At 44.5% G+C, this 13582-nt stretch overlaps 1 long non-coding RNA gene across 1 annotated transcript; it reads left to right on the top strand.

The window, feature by feature from the left end:
- The first annotated feature begins 2571 nt into the window (after positions 1-2571).
- Positions 2572-5159, top strand: LOC134416474 (uncharacterized). Its single transcript, XR_010027275.1, has 2 exons — positions 2572-2710; positions 4776-5159. It is a non-coding gene; the product is annotated as an uncharacterized LOC134416474 (long non-coding RNA).
- Positions 5160-13582: the final 8423 nt, after the last annotated feature.

Genomic DNA, 13582 nt, shown 5'->3' with positions numbered 1-13582 from the left:
CCCTCCCTGGGCAACCTGTGCCAGGGTTTTGCCACCCTCATTGCAAAAATCTTCTTCTCTGTTGCCTAGAGGGCTGTTTTCCTTCTGCAAAATCTGTTCAGCAAAATCTGAGTGCTGTGGCAATCCATATCAATGAAATTATATAATTTAACTTTAATAATAGATTGACTCTGTTCCACAGGAGGGAAAATAAAGCCATGGAAGTGAGTGGAGCTTTTTCAAATAACAAAAAGTAATTACAGCCTTCCCCAGTGACACACTCTGATTTTATTTGGGAAAAACACTCCTCCTCCCCAACTTGGATGTCTTATGGATAAGTGCTTCCATTTGCACAACATTCCCACACTGTTCTGTCTGTGTGAAAGACAGGTGAGAGGAATTCACATTTCAAAGGGTCTTGAGAAAAAAAAAAAAAGGGGGGGTTTATTTTTTGGTTTATTCATGCTGGTTTTGCAGGTCAGGCATTTGCCCCTCTGTATCCCACTAAAGAGAAAAGAGAGGGGTGGCAAATTAAATTTCTTCTCCATTAGAAATGGGGAAAGCTGAAGAGTTGCTGGCAAAGGAAAAGATCATTTTTAAGGCAAGGGTACAAAAAAAAAGAGGGACAAAAAAGGAGCACTTGGCATTTCTTGGTTAATTAGATTTTATGAGTGGAAGAGGGAAATCAGTGTTTATCTTGCTGGTCTTTGCTGCATAAACTCACTTTGTTGCCTCTCTCTCAGCTGCTTGATCTGGCCCATTACTGTGCAAATTAAACATAAACCTCGGTAATGTTTTCATCCTTCTAACAATTCTTGGAACAAAAATGCCATTAACTCCGAGTTAAATATAATGAATGAGGTAATAAGGAAGCAAACCACTGAACCAGAATGTCAGAGGTAGGAACTGCAGGAACACTTGGGCTGTGACAGTGTTTAAGCTGTTTATTAGCCCAGGATTTTGTGAAGAAGAACCTTCCCTGCATTGATCTCCTTCTAAGAAAATGTACAGCCACAGGGATCATGCTCTGAAGTGAAGCCCCAGAAGATGCTGCCCTTCAAAGCATTGTGTCAGACACAATTCTTGTGGAATCAGCACATTCTCCCGACCTTTCAGGGCAATAAGAGGGGAAATAGTTGGCATTGCATCACAAACTTGTGCATGTATATGAAGTAGTTTATTTCCTTTAAAGGAAATTATATTTTTAGTGAATGTAGAACTCTTAACTCCTGCGGTTTTTTATCTGGACAAACAAACTGAATGCAATGAGGTCAGAATTTGCCCCCTAAGGCTGAAGGTAGAGCAGTGGCAATGATGTGGGATGAAATGCCAGGCTGAATGGGGCTTGGAGCAACCTGTTCCAGTAAAAATGTTCCTGCTCATGGCAGAGGTGTTGGAATGAGATGATTTTTAGGGTCCCTTCCAACCCAAACTGTTCTGTGATTCTGTGATACAAGTGAGGAGTGAAGGAGGGGGAGAGCTTTGTGTCAGCCCCCTGCAGTGGGTGAGGTTGTCCTGAGACCTGCCCAAAAAGTGACAGAGAACAGTTGCATCACCTCAAGTCTTTCCCAATGCTTTCCTCTGCCTTTGACATCATCCACCTGGCTACAGGGATGGGGAGACGGAGACAAAATGTTACATGAACTGCCAGCGAGTGACAAACCCAGGGTCAAAGCTGGGTCTCCACTCCAATGGTCAAGCTATGTCAGGGAAGGTATAGGTTGGATATTAGGAAGAAATTTTTCACTGAAAGAATAATAAAGTGCTGGAATGCTCTTCCCAGGGAGGTGATAGAATCACCATTCTGGGTGTGTTTAAAAAAAGACTGGACATGGCACTTGGTGCTATAGTCTAGTTGAGACATTAGGGCATAGGTTGGACTCGATGATCTTAAAGGTCTCTTCCAACTTCATCATTCTGTGATTCTGTGATTCTGTGATTCTATGACTTCCAAGTCCCCCTGACCCATCCTGGTGCCTGTGTTGGGAAGAGGTTTCCAAAAGCCATGAAAATTGGTGCAGCTCAGTCAGGCTTGGCTGATAGTCAGATTATATAACTGACCCATGGGGTGGAAATTCACCCTTGGGGGATTGCAACACATTCACTGCCACCTGTGATAAGGGGTCTAGTTCTCCAGAAAGTTCATGGCAGTTACTCATTGACTTGTCACACTTGCACGACCCCAAGGGCCCTATAAGTACCGGGTGTCTGTCCCAGCCCTTGCTCAAGCCAGCTACAGCCACCACTGGGCCTTCAGGTGCTCTGCAGGACCTCACAATCCACAAGCAGCTGACAGCCATGAAGATCCTCTACCTGCTCTTCGCTGTCTTCCTCCTCCTCTTCCAGGCCACTTCAGGTGAGAAGCAAAACTCCTATAAAGAGCAAAAGGGTTTGTAAGCAGAAGAGTGTTCAGAGGGGGGCAAAAAGCCACCATCAGCTGAAAGGCAAAATCTGATGGTGCAGCGGTGGGACCAGGAGCATCTGGGCTCAGGGTACCCCTCTTGCTTAAAAAAGACAACACGTGACTTGTTGAGCATTTACCTCTCATCATTTCAGGCAGAAAGCTGAGATTTTAACTCCTGCCACTCCCCACAGGTTCTGCAGACCCTCTTTTTGCTGACACCACCGCGTGCCGGAGCGCACAGGGAAGCTTCTGCCGCGCCGGGGCGTGCCCACCCACCTTCGCTGCCACGGGGACCTGCCACGGGGGGCTGATGAACTGCTGCTCCAAGTAGGTGACAAAACATCTCAGGGGCATCAGAAGGTCCCCTGTTTTATCCCCTGTTTCTCTGAATAATCAGCAAAACTTTAGTGGGGCTTGCAGGGCAGCCCTCGGCGGAAGGTCCAGAGAGAGGAGAAACACGTGCATAATGTTGATGTGTGTTTAGGGAGAAAATTCATTTGAATGGAAGTTATGTATGGGAGAAAGGGATCAGAAGGGTCAAAATGTCCAAGAATTCCAAGTATTTTTCACTTTATTTTGAATTTTTATGGGAAAAGAAAGGAAGATTTTCAAGAAATTATTAGGAAAATACTTCACAGCATTTATACCCATCAGGGAAAGTTTTTTATCATCTCTCTGGTTTCATTTTAAAATTTACCTAGAAAATGTACATTTAAAGGGGGGAAAGTGTTCACAGAACTTTGCTTCTCAACCTCTCCCCATCTCTCCTTCCTTCCATCACTGCACAACTCTTAGAAAGGTGAAGCGGAGTGAATTTGTCAGTGAGTGGAGACTTAGGTGTGCATTTCACTTTGACCTTGGAAACCACTTTCAAATAATGTCTGGAGTTTCCCTGATAGCCAGATATTTTTTATTTCCTTAAGGTTTTGGACATACTTTTGGGGAATGCTTTTCAGCTTAAAATAAAACACATTCTCCATCTACTTAATTCTTAGAATAACTTTGTTCCATTAATGGCCACGAGATGATCCCTGCCAGCTGCAGTGACATTGACAACCCCAAATTCAGAGACAGATTAGGAAATGTTCCATTACCTTTGATGAAGAGGACTGGTGTGATGATAAAATTTATCCCAGCCATGATGTTCAGGCAGATCCCCAGCCACTGATGTGACAGGACAGACCTTGGCTCAAAACAAAGGGAGAGCTCAGATCTGTGATGTCTGAATTTCCCAGAACTCCTTATTGTGTGATTCCATTACTTATAGAATTGTCATGGTTTAAAGGTTCCCCGAAACTGAAGAAATCTGATGAGGTGGTTCTAGAAAATAAGTTTTATACATTTTTTCAGCAAATGGGGATCCTCAGTGGTTTCAGGAAACCCAAGTAATTCCAATAACAGGGCAGGTTTGTTACCAGGAGAATAAGATGCTAAGGAATAAGATGCTAAGGATGCATTTGGGAATTCAGAAAAGCAAATGGAACAGAAGGAACCTGATATTAGATTAATTTACAAAGCAGTGATGTGATCCCTCAGTTTCTGTGACCACTCATCCTCTTTGAGAAGCAATTTCCACTGATAGCAAAGGGACTGGGAGGTGCCGGTGGGAGAACTCCAACATCAAATTTCTGTCAGAACATCTGCTAGACCTGACACAAAGAAAACTGAGCCTGGGAGAGGAACAAGAGCTCTCAAGTCTGGTTTCAGGTGTAATTTTCCTACAGAAATACTCTTTCTTTAAAAATATACCTGATACTGATGGATGTTAATGTTCAGGATTAAAGTTCTTATATTGGCAGATTTTCAGCTGAGCTGACCAATACAAGAGTAGAAGTTAAAACCAACAGGGTATTCTGAAGTACAATATAAATATTTTTTTCCAGCTCAGGTTGCTTGAAAAGAAATCTTTGAATTTAGACATGAAGGGCTTGATTCAGCAGGATACACCGAGATGTTTAGTGGCATTTGAGGTGCCTTGGAGTATTTAAATCATATCGATTTATTTGGCTGAGTTAATTCTGAGGGAAAACATTGATTTTCAGAAAAGATAGATGTCTGGAGGCCAAGCAGATATCCCAGACCACTTCAGATGGCACTAAACTTGTGTGTTCAGCAATTACATCAAATCCCCAGTTTTTATTTTGGTGCAAACTGAATAAAAAATGTCATTACAAGTGGTCACATAACTAATTTCCCAGTGGCCACAGTTTTATACACTGGTAATTTGCAGAGCTGGACACCCAACATATACAGGGATGTAGGTTTTTAAACCTGCAGGCTGGACCCACCCTGTAGGTTCATTTTGAAAGGTAATTAGAAGGTGTTGGGGCTTTTGGGGAATGAACTGAGGTGGAATTGCAGCACAATAACAAGACCCTTTGCATCCTTGCAGGGTTTTGGCAGAATAAGAAGAAAAGGCTTTCCTGGATCAGAGCCCTTGGACCAGCAACATTTCCACTGCCTTGAGGAGCTGATTTTCACGGATTCCTCCTCTGTCTAAAGCCTCCTGCAAATGAGCTTTAAAAGAAGCTTCCAGAGGGCATGTCCTGTTAGCACACCGCTTCTGGAGATCCGGGTTTTTCCTCGCTGAAGTCACTCCCTTTTTGCTTTTAATACTCAAGCCACTTTGGCTCCTTGGCCACCTATTCCAGCCTACCTCACAGGGGTGTTTGGAGGTTCAATCGCTTCAGGTTCATGCAGCTCTTGGAGGATGTGAAGCAATATATATATTATTATTTTATTCGCACATGAAAATAAAGGTTTTCTTGAACCAAAACCTGTGATCTTTGTTGTTACTCAGAGTAATTTCCTCTCTGGTTTTGACTCAAGGCTCAGAGTGATTTTTTAAAGAATTTTTAAATTCTTTAAAAGTATTTTTTTAAAGAAGGGAGTCTGTGCAGTCTCACATATTCACAAAGGATTTGGGAAAGGGAATGACTAAAAGCAACCAGTTTTGGTGATGGTGATAAAAATGGGTAATTTAGGATGACAGGAATGAAAGCTGAGTGGGAAGAACTTTACAGGCAGCTCTTGACACAGAGGGTAATTGCATGGCAACCAATAAACACGAGCAGTATTGCAATATGCGATATATATATATATAAATAAATAAATATATAAAATATACAATATACAATACATAATATACAATATACAATATATATAATATAATATATAATATAATATATAATGTATATTATATAATATAATATATAATATATAATATATAATATATAATATATAATATATAATATATAATATATAATATATAATATATGATACATAACACATAACATATAACACATAACACATAACATATAACACATAACACATAACATATAACACATAACACATAACATATAACATATAACATATAACATAAAACATATAACATAACATATATAATAGATGATATATGAGCATTAAAAAACCACACACACCTACACCTAAATTTATTAACACAACGATGGGGTCTGAACTATCCCTCCACAGAGACAAGATTTTGGATGATGTATAGACTGGGTTTTAAAACATCAGATCTGTTTTTAATAATAGTCACAAAATTCAGTGTTTAAAGAACACGCTGTAGCAAGGACATCTCACTGCCCACAGCCCAGACACGACCAACTTACAAAACAGACATTGATGATTTTCTCTACATCCCTCAAGTTCCTTCTGTACGCTGGTTTTGGCCGGGGTGGATTTAATTTACTTCCCAGTATGGAATGGTTTGGGTTTGTGCTGGGAATGGTGCTGATAATTCAGGGATGTTTTTTGCTATGGCTTTTTTGCTCCTTTCTGCTCCTCACCCCACCTACGAGAGGGCTGGGGGTGACAAGGATTTGGGAGGGGACAGAGCCAGGAGACCTGGCCCCAGGTGACCCAAGGGATCTTCCAGACCATGTGGGGTCATGCTCAATAAAACTTGCAGGAAGAACAAGGAAGGAAGGAAGGGACACTTGGAGTGATGGAGTGTTTCTTCCCAAGACACTTTTACCTGTGGTGGATTCCTGGGGGTGGCTGCACACCTGCCTGCTCATGGGAAGTGGTGAATAAATTCCTTGTTCTGCTTTGCTTGCACAGATTTTGTTTTGGCTGTTAATCTGTCTCTATCTCAACCCACAAGATTTTCACTTTCATTCTTCTGAATTCCTTCCCATTCCACCAGGGCAGAAGTGAGCAAGAGCTGCCTGAAGCTGAATTTCTGGCTTGGGTGAAGCCACAACATCCTGAAGAAAATCTCTGCTATTAAATCTGGATAAATTCAGAACAGACTGAGCCTCAGATTTCCCTGTTACTTCAATGAAACCCATCTCTGGTGTGTAAATCACAGAGGCGTTATTCCAAAAGGGATTGTCTCCATTTCTGTCTCTGAGTACTGGACCTTATGCCCATCAAGGTCTCATTTCAGCCCAGCAGCCGCCTCTTGGGATCTCTAGCTGGTCAGAGTGACCCTGAGATACGTCAGAAAGTCTCTTTTCCCAGCCTAGTGGTTGAAGAAGGAGTCAGGGCTCTTCATTTCTCGGTCTCAAGGTTGTTTATTGTATCTTATCTATAAAATTTTTTCTCCCGTCCAGTCGAGATCCACTCAGCAGGAAAGTCAGAGGCACTCTGCCCGCCTCAGAGGTGGTGTTATCTTTTTATACTAAAAACTACGTGTACAATATTTACCATAACTTCCCAATACCTATCACAGAATCACAGAATCACACAGAATCACAGAAATTCTAGGCTGGAAGAGACCTGTAAGATCATCGAGTCCAACCCATGTTCTAACACCTCAACTAGATCATGGCACCAAGTGCCATATCCAGTCTTTTTTTAAACTCTTCGAGGGATGATGACTCCACCACCCCCCTGGGTAGATGATTCCAGTATTTGACCACTCTTTCTGTAAAATACTTCCTCCTTAATTCTAGCTTGCATCTCCCTTGGCGCAGCTTGAGACGTGTCCTCGTGTTCTGTCTGTTGTTGCCTGGAGAAAGAGACCGACCCCCAGCTCATCACAGCTACCCTTCAAGAAGTTGAAGAGAGTGATAATGTCACCCCTGAGTCTCCTTTTCTCCAGGCTGAACAACCCCAGCTCCCTCAGTCATTCTTCATACGGCTTGTGCTCCAAGCCCCTCACCAGCCTCGTTGCTCTCCTTTGGACACGCTCAAGCATCTCAACGTCCCTCCTAAAGTGAGGGGCCCAGAACTGGACGCAATACTCCAGGTGAGGCCTCACCAGTGCCGAGTACAGGGGGAGAATGACCTCCCTGCTCCTGCTGGCCACACCGTTCCTGATGCTGGCTGGGATGCCATTGGCCTTCTTAGCCACCTGGGCACACTGCTGGCTCATGTTCAGCCGACTGTCAACCAGCACCCCCAGGTCCCTTTCCACCTGAACACTCTCCAGCCACACCGTCCCTAGCTTGTATCATTGCAGGGGGTTATTGCGGCCAAAGTGCAGGACTCGGCACTTGGATTTATTGAAATTCATCCCATTTGATTCTGCCCCATCCATCCAACCGTTCCAAGTCCCTCTGCAAAGCCCTATGTCCCTCTAACAGATCAACACATGTTCCCAGCTTAGTGTCGTCTGCAAATTTGCTGATAAAAGACTCTAAACCCTCATCCATGTCATCAATAAAAATATTAAACAGAACTGGCCCCAGCACAGACCCCTGAGGGACACCACTGGTGACTGGTCGCCAGCTGGATGCAGCACCATTCACCACCACTCTCTGGGCCCGGCCATGCAGCCAGTTCTGAACCCAGCAAAGAGTGCTCCTGTCCAAGCCACGGCCTGCGAGTTTGTCTGGGAGAATGCTGTAGGAGACAGTGTCAAAGGCCTTGCTGAAATCCAGGTAAACAACATCTACAGCCTTCCCTGCATCCACCAGGGTTACCTGGTCATAAAAGGTGACCAGGTTGGTCAAACATGATCTACCCCTCCTAAATCCATGCTGGCTGGGTCTGATACCCTGGCCATCCTGTAAATTTTGCGTAATGGCGCATAATATAAACGGTTCCATTATTTTGCCAGGTACTGAGGTCAGGCTGACTGGTCTATAATTACCAGGATCCTCCTTTGCACCTTTTTTGTGAATGGGTATCACATTGGCCAGCTTCCAGTCATCCGGAACCTCACCAGTGAGCCATGACTGTTGGTAAATGATGGAGAGTGGCTTTGCAAACTAATTTGCCAGCTCTCTCATTACCCTGGGGTGGATCCCGTCTGGTCCCATAGACTTATGAATATCCAAGCATTTCAGTAATTCTATGACAGCTTCCTCTTAGATAATGTGGGGTCCATTCTGCTCCCTGACACCATCAACCAGCCCAGGCGGGCAGGTGTCTTGAGGGCGAGTCATCTTCCCACTAAAAACTGAGGCAAAATAGGCATTAAGCTCTTCTGCCTTTTCCTCTCTGCAAATACTAAGTTCACTCCTTTGTCCAAAAGAACAAAGGCTGGTCTTGCCTTTCTTTCTACCATTAATGTATTTATTAAAACATTTTTTATTATCCGTTACAGAAGTCGCCATTCTAAGTTCAAACTGAGCTTTGGCCTCCCTAATTTTTTTTCTGCATGCTCTAGCAGCCTTCTTGAATACTTCCTCAGAGACCTGACCCTTCTTCCAACACTGATACATCCTCACCTATGTTAGACAGTGAGCTTCTACTCTAAATCAATCCAAAAGTGCCAACATCACAGCAGAAGATGGAGGCCAAGAAGAAGAAGGAGAAAGGCTGGACACACCCATATTCCTTCATCTTGCCCCCTGAACCCCCATTCTAAAAACCCCAAAAATCTATTTTTCACCCTGTCATAAATTCACTACGGTTCTACTGAAACTTTAGTGGCTTGTAATCCTTCATATAAAGGTTGGTGATTGTTTTTTCCAAGGACTAAATCCAAGGCACAGGGGTCTTGGGCTCTATGCCAGGGTCTCTGAGCCCCCCCAGGGAGGGGCTCGAATCCTCCAGGGCAGCCAGAGGAATTTCCTGGGTTCCGACAGCCACCCTCACTCCAGGCTCATTCTTCCTTTTGTGCCCAATTTCTATGGAGCCCCTTGAGTGCCCATCTCACCTCTGCCCCCTCCATGAGCCTGAGTGGAACCTGGCCTTGGCCTCATGTGAGACAGCTCCCACTGCTCTCCTCTGTTGATGGCCCTACAGGGATCTGCTTCTCCCATCCCAGTTCCCTGCCCTGTTTCTCTCCTGCAGTAACCACTGAGAGTTTTTCCCCAAGGATTTTCTCATTCCGTGTCTATTCAGAACTTGTCTCCTAGGACACCATTTGTGTTTCCCCATGGAGGGCTGTCTGGGCAGCAGCTCAAACCAAACTCTCTGATAGTGTTCAAGTTATGGGAGAAAAGGATTGTTTTGGTTGATATTCCCCTTCCAAAGCTGATGCTGGACCTCAGAAAAACTCATCCTTGGTGGCCTGAAGAACAGATCAGTTTTCAAAATTATGATTGGAACAGAGCTTTCCAAAATTCTGCTATCAATCAGTGACTTATCCCCCTCTCTGCTCTGGTCCATGGCCAGGACACAGACTGGAGGTGGTCCCATGACTGGCCTTGGACAGACACTTTAGTCACTTGGAACTGGAGTTTCCCACTGAAAATTAGTTTTATGCATGAGCAGCCTTTATTGAGTGCTCTGTCAAGGAGAACAAACATCGTGTACCCTCTGCCCACTGCCACCTTCACTGTGGCTGCAAACACTGGTCCCTCTCTCTGTCACTTGTTCCATGCCCTTAACTTCAGGACAGGGGAACTCAACATCTCTTCCTGCCTCTGCCTGTTTATTTATTGCTGGAACAGAGGAAATTGTCACTAAATTAATTCTCCCTTTCTGATCAGGCAGATTAGCAGCTCATCAGTTGTAATTAAAAGCAGGGAAATTCTTTCAGAGCCAAAGGTTTTTGCACTGGTTTCCCCACAGTCCACAATACAGACCACAGGTGGTGATTTCGCAAGGTATAAAGATTAATTTCCCAAGCTCCCTGAAGAACCAACAAGCCAAACAGATGAATTTTCTCTCTCTGAGTGGCAAAATTATTTTCCTTCAAAAGGACAGGTCCCATACAAAATCCACCACCCACTACTTGGCTGCCAGGTCAAATATTACAATAATGTCTCTAACAGAGACCTCAAGATCAACAGCTTCCTGTCAGTCACAGCCTCAATGATTTCTCTGGAGACTGTTGGGATCATCTTTTCCTGGTCCTCAAGAAGAAGAAAGAAGTGGAGCACTGTGTCCAAGCTCCCTTTCCCTGGTGCCAAGCAGTCTTCAAGGGGGCTGTTATCACCCCAGGTAAATTTATGTTTCCATGGAGGGAGCCTGGACCTGGGACAGGCACTGCTGCCACTCTCCAGCTGGAGTTGGAGGAGGGAGTTGAGGAGGCTGGAGCCATTCTCCCTTTCCTTCCCTCTCCCTGGCATTGTTTGCTTCCAAAGAGCATTGAGCCATCTGTGACATCATGGCCCAGCAAGGTTTGCTCAGCAGCCTCACTCCCCAAATTAAACACCCCTGCCCCTTGTGCTGCCTGGGACAGGCAGGAGGGGAATTATGCAAGGAATAGAAAAGCACTTTTCTCTTTTCCAATAAATTCTGTTATTTCTACAAGTTTCACACTTGATGGTTTCCTTACAGTTGGCTGTGTTTTAAGATCACAGATTCCACTTTTTTTCTTCCTTTTTGTCTTTCCAGAAGTGAAATTGAGGGTGCAGGTGGATGTGCTGTGTGACAGTGTTCACAGGGGTTCTTGGATGAGGGAAGAGACGAGGATCTGACTCCATATTTCAGAAGGCTTGATTTATTATTTTATGATATATATTACATTAAAACTATACTAAAGGAATAGAAGAAAAGGTTTTCATCAGAAGGCTAGCTAAGAATAGAAAAGAAAGAATGATAACAAAACCTTGTGGCTCGGACAGAGAGCCCGAGCCAGCTGGTCTGTGATTGGCCATTAATTAGAAACAACCACATGAGACCAATCACAGACCCACCTGTTGCATTCCACAGCAGCAGATAATCACTGTTTACATTTTGTTCCTGAGGCCTCTCAGATTCTCAGGAGGAAAACTCCCAAGGAAAGGATTTTTCATAAAAGTTGTCTGTGACAGTGCTGCCTGTCTGAAACCTTGTGCAGGTGCTCAGCGTGGTTTGGGTTGTGGGGTTGTGTCCATGTCCTGGAACACAAATCAGGCATCAGGGAGATGGTCAGTGTTCCCTATGACTCCCTTTAAATAAAATTCCAGGCACACAGGGACACAGAGTGATTTAATATAAATGACTGACTCCTTGAAACTTCTATATCCAGGGGGGAGATGGAGGAGAAGTGACAGCAACAGCCTCATCTTGTGCCACTGGCTCAGGCTCTAAATGTGTGTGTGAAAATACAGATGTGCATTTTCATGTGTGTGAAAATACAGAGCCTTTCCCTAAACCATCACTGCCCACCCCAGCTCTCACAGCTCCTGGCAGAGGTCTGAAGGATAATTTCCTCACCATGTTCCTCAAGGATGTGGGCTCAATGAAGTTATGAGTGGCAATTCGTTTTCTTTGCCATCTCTGTCCTGTTGCCCCTCCTCAACCTCCTCGTCCATCCACAAGAAGATTTTTGCTTGTTTCTAGCCCTGATATACTGAATTAATGGGGTTTCTTAATAAACCTGAAGCCCTTTCCAACTTGCAGCAACTTGCAGCAGCTGGTTCAGCAGGCACAGACCTTCTGCCCTCTGTGAGCAGTCAGAGCTGACCCCTGTTCTTGCCCTCCCTTGTCTCAGTTTGCTGCTCTGGCTGAAGCTGTAAATAATTAATCACCCTCGTGACTTTGTTTCACTGATGATTTGTGGTTTGTCTTGTTTGTCTGAAAAAAAAAAAAAAGTTCACTTAAAGTTCCTGTATGTCACAGGAGTGGCATTTTTTAGTGACAGGTACAAGGGTTTAAGAGACCTTTACAGAGTTCTGGTGACACTTCTGATCCATTTTAGATAAGGCTGGACCTTCACATGCATGAAAAAAAAAGATTAGATTTCATTTTCAGATACAGAAATAAGTTACAAGGTGATAAGAGAGATGGAGATACCGCACAGAAGTGGCTTTGATATGTTGAATCTGTGAAATCAGAGATGTGAGCCTCTTCATACCCCATTCAGCAAAGTGATTGACAGCAAGGGAAAATGTCATTAAACCAAGACCATTTGGGCAAGAATGAGTAATTTTAGGCATTCCATGCAGACTAGATATGGGAAGAAGATTCAGACTATGATATCATTGATTTCAGACAGATCTTAGGAGTTGCTGGAGGGAACTAGGATCTGTCTCCTATGATAGCATGGCGCAACACACAGCAGTGCTCCTTTCAGTCCTTTCTGTTTAATGACTTCTGTGGCATTTGGTACCAATCCATGGCTAAAGTCACAAATAAAAGGTACAGAGAGTGACTGAGCTGAGTGAACCATGTTGGAAAACTCCTGGGAGTGCCAGTTTGATAGCCAGGAGGGGGAATATTCATGATCCTTTCAGCCCTGCTCTGTCTCCTGTTACAGCCTTACAACTCCAACCAAGCAAGGATTAAATCTCTGATCCTTTCCTGCATTTGTCTCCATCATCACAGAATGGTTTGGGTTGGAAAGGACCTTAAAGATCATCCCATTCCAGGCCTCTGCCTGGGTAGGAATATTTTCCACTATCCCAGGTTGCTCCAAGCCCTGTCTAACCTGTACTTGAACACTTCCAGGGATGGGGCAGCCACAGCTTTTCAGAACAACCTGTTCCATTGTCTCACCACCCTCACAATGAAGGAGTTTTCCCCAATATCTCACCTAAACTTGCTCTTTCAGCTTGAAGCCATTGCCCCTTGCCCTGCCACTCCATGCTCTTGCCTCCAAGAAGGCGTTTTCTCCTTTGCTCACCCTGCCTGGTGGCTGAGGGGTGGACAAGCTGGCACAAGACCATGGCCAAGAGCCACAGGGCACCATCAGTTCTGCATGGTTTACAGCCCTGCAGATCCCAGGAACCCACCTCCCTCCTGCTCCAATCCCCTGCCCTCCCTGGGCACAGCCCACCAGCTGGCACGGGTCAGCCAGCCAGACGTGGTCACAGCTCAGGTCGGGCATCTCCTAACGTGAGAGGTTGCAACACCTCCCTACCTCACCAGTCTCCATGGGAACAGGGCAGTGAACTCTCTGTTCCCCAGGCA

The sequence above is a fragment of the Melospiza melodia genome, chromosome 3 (assembly GCF_035770615.1).
Source record: "Melospiza melodia melodia isolate bMelMel2 chromosome 3, bMelMel2.pri, whole genome shotgun sequence".
NCBI lineage: Eukaryota > Metazoa > Chordata > Aves > Passeriformes > Passerellidae > Melospiza > Melospiza melodia.
The sequence above is the reverse complement of the archived record's forward strand: the minus strand, read 5'-3'. Positions and strand labels throughout refer to the sequence as shown.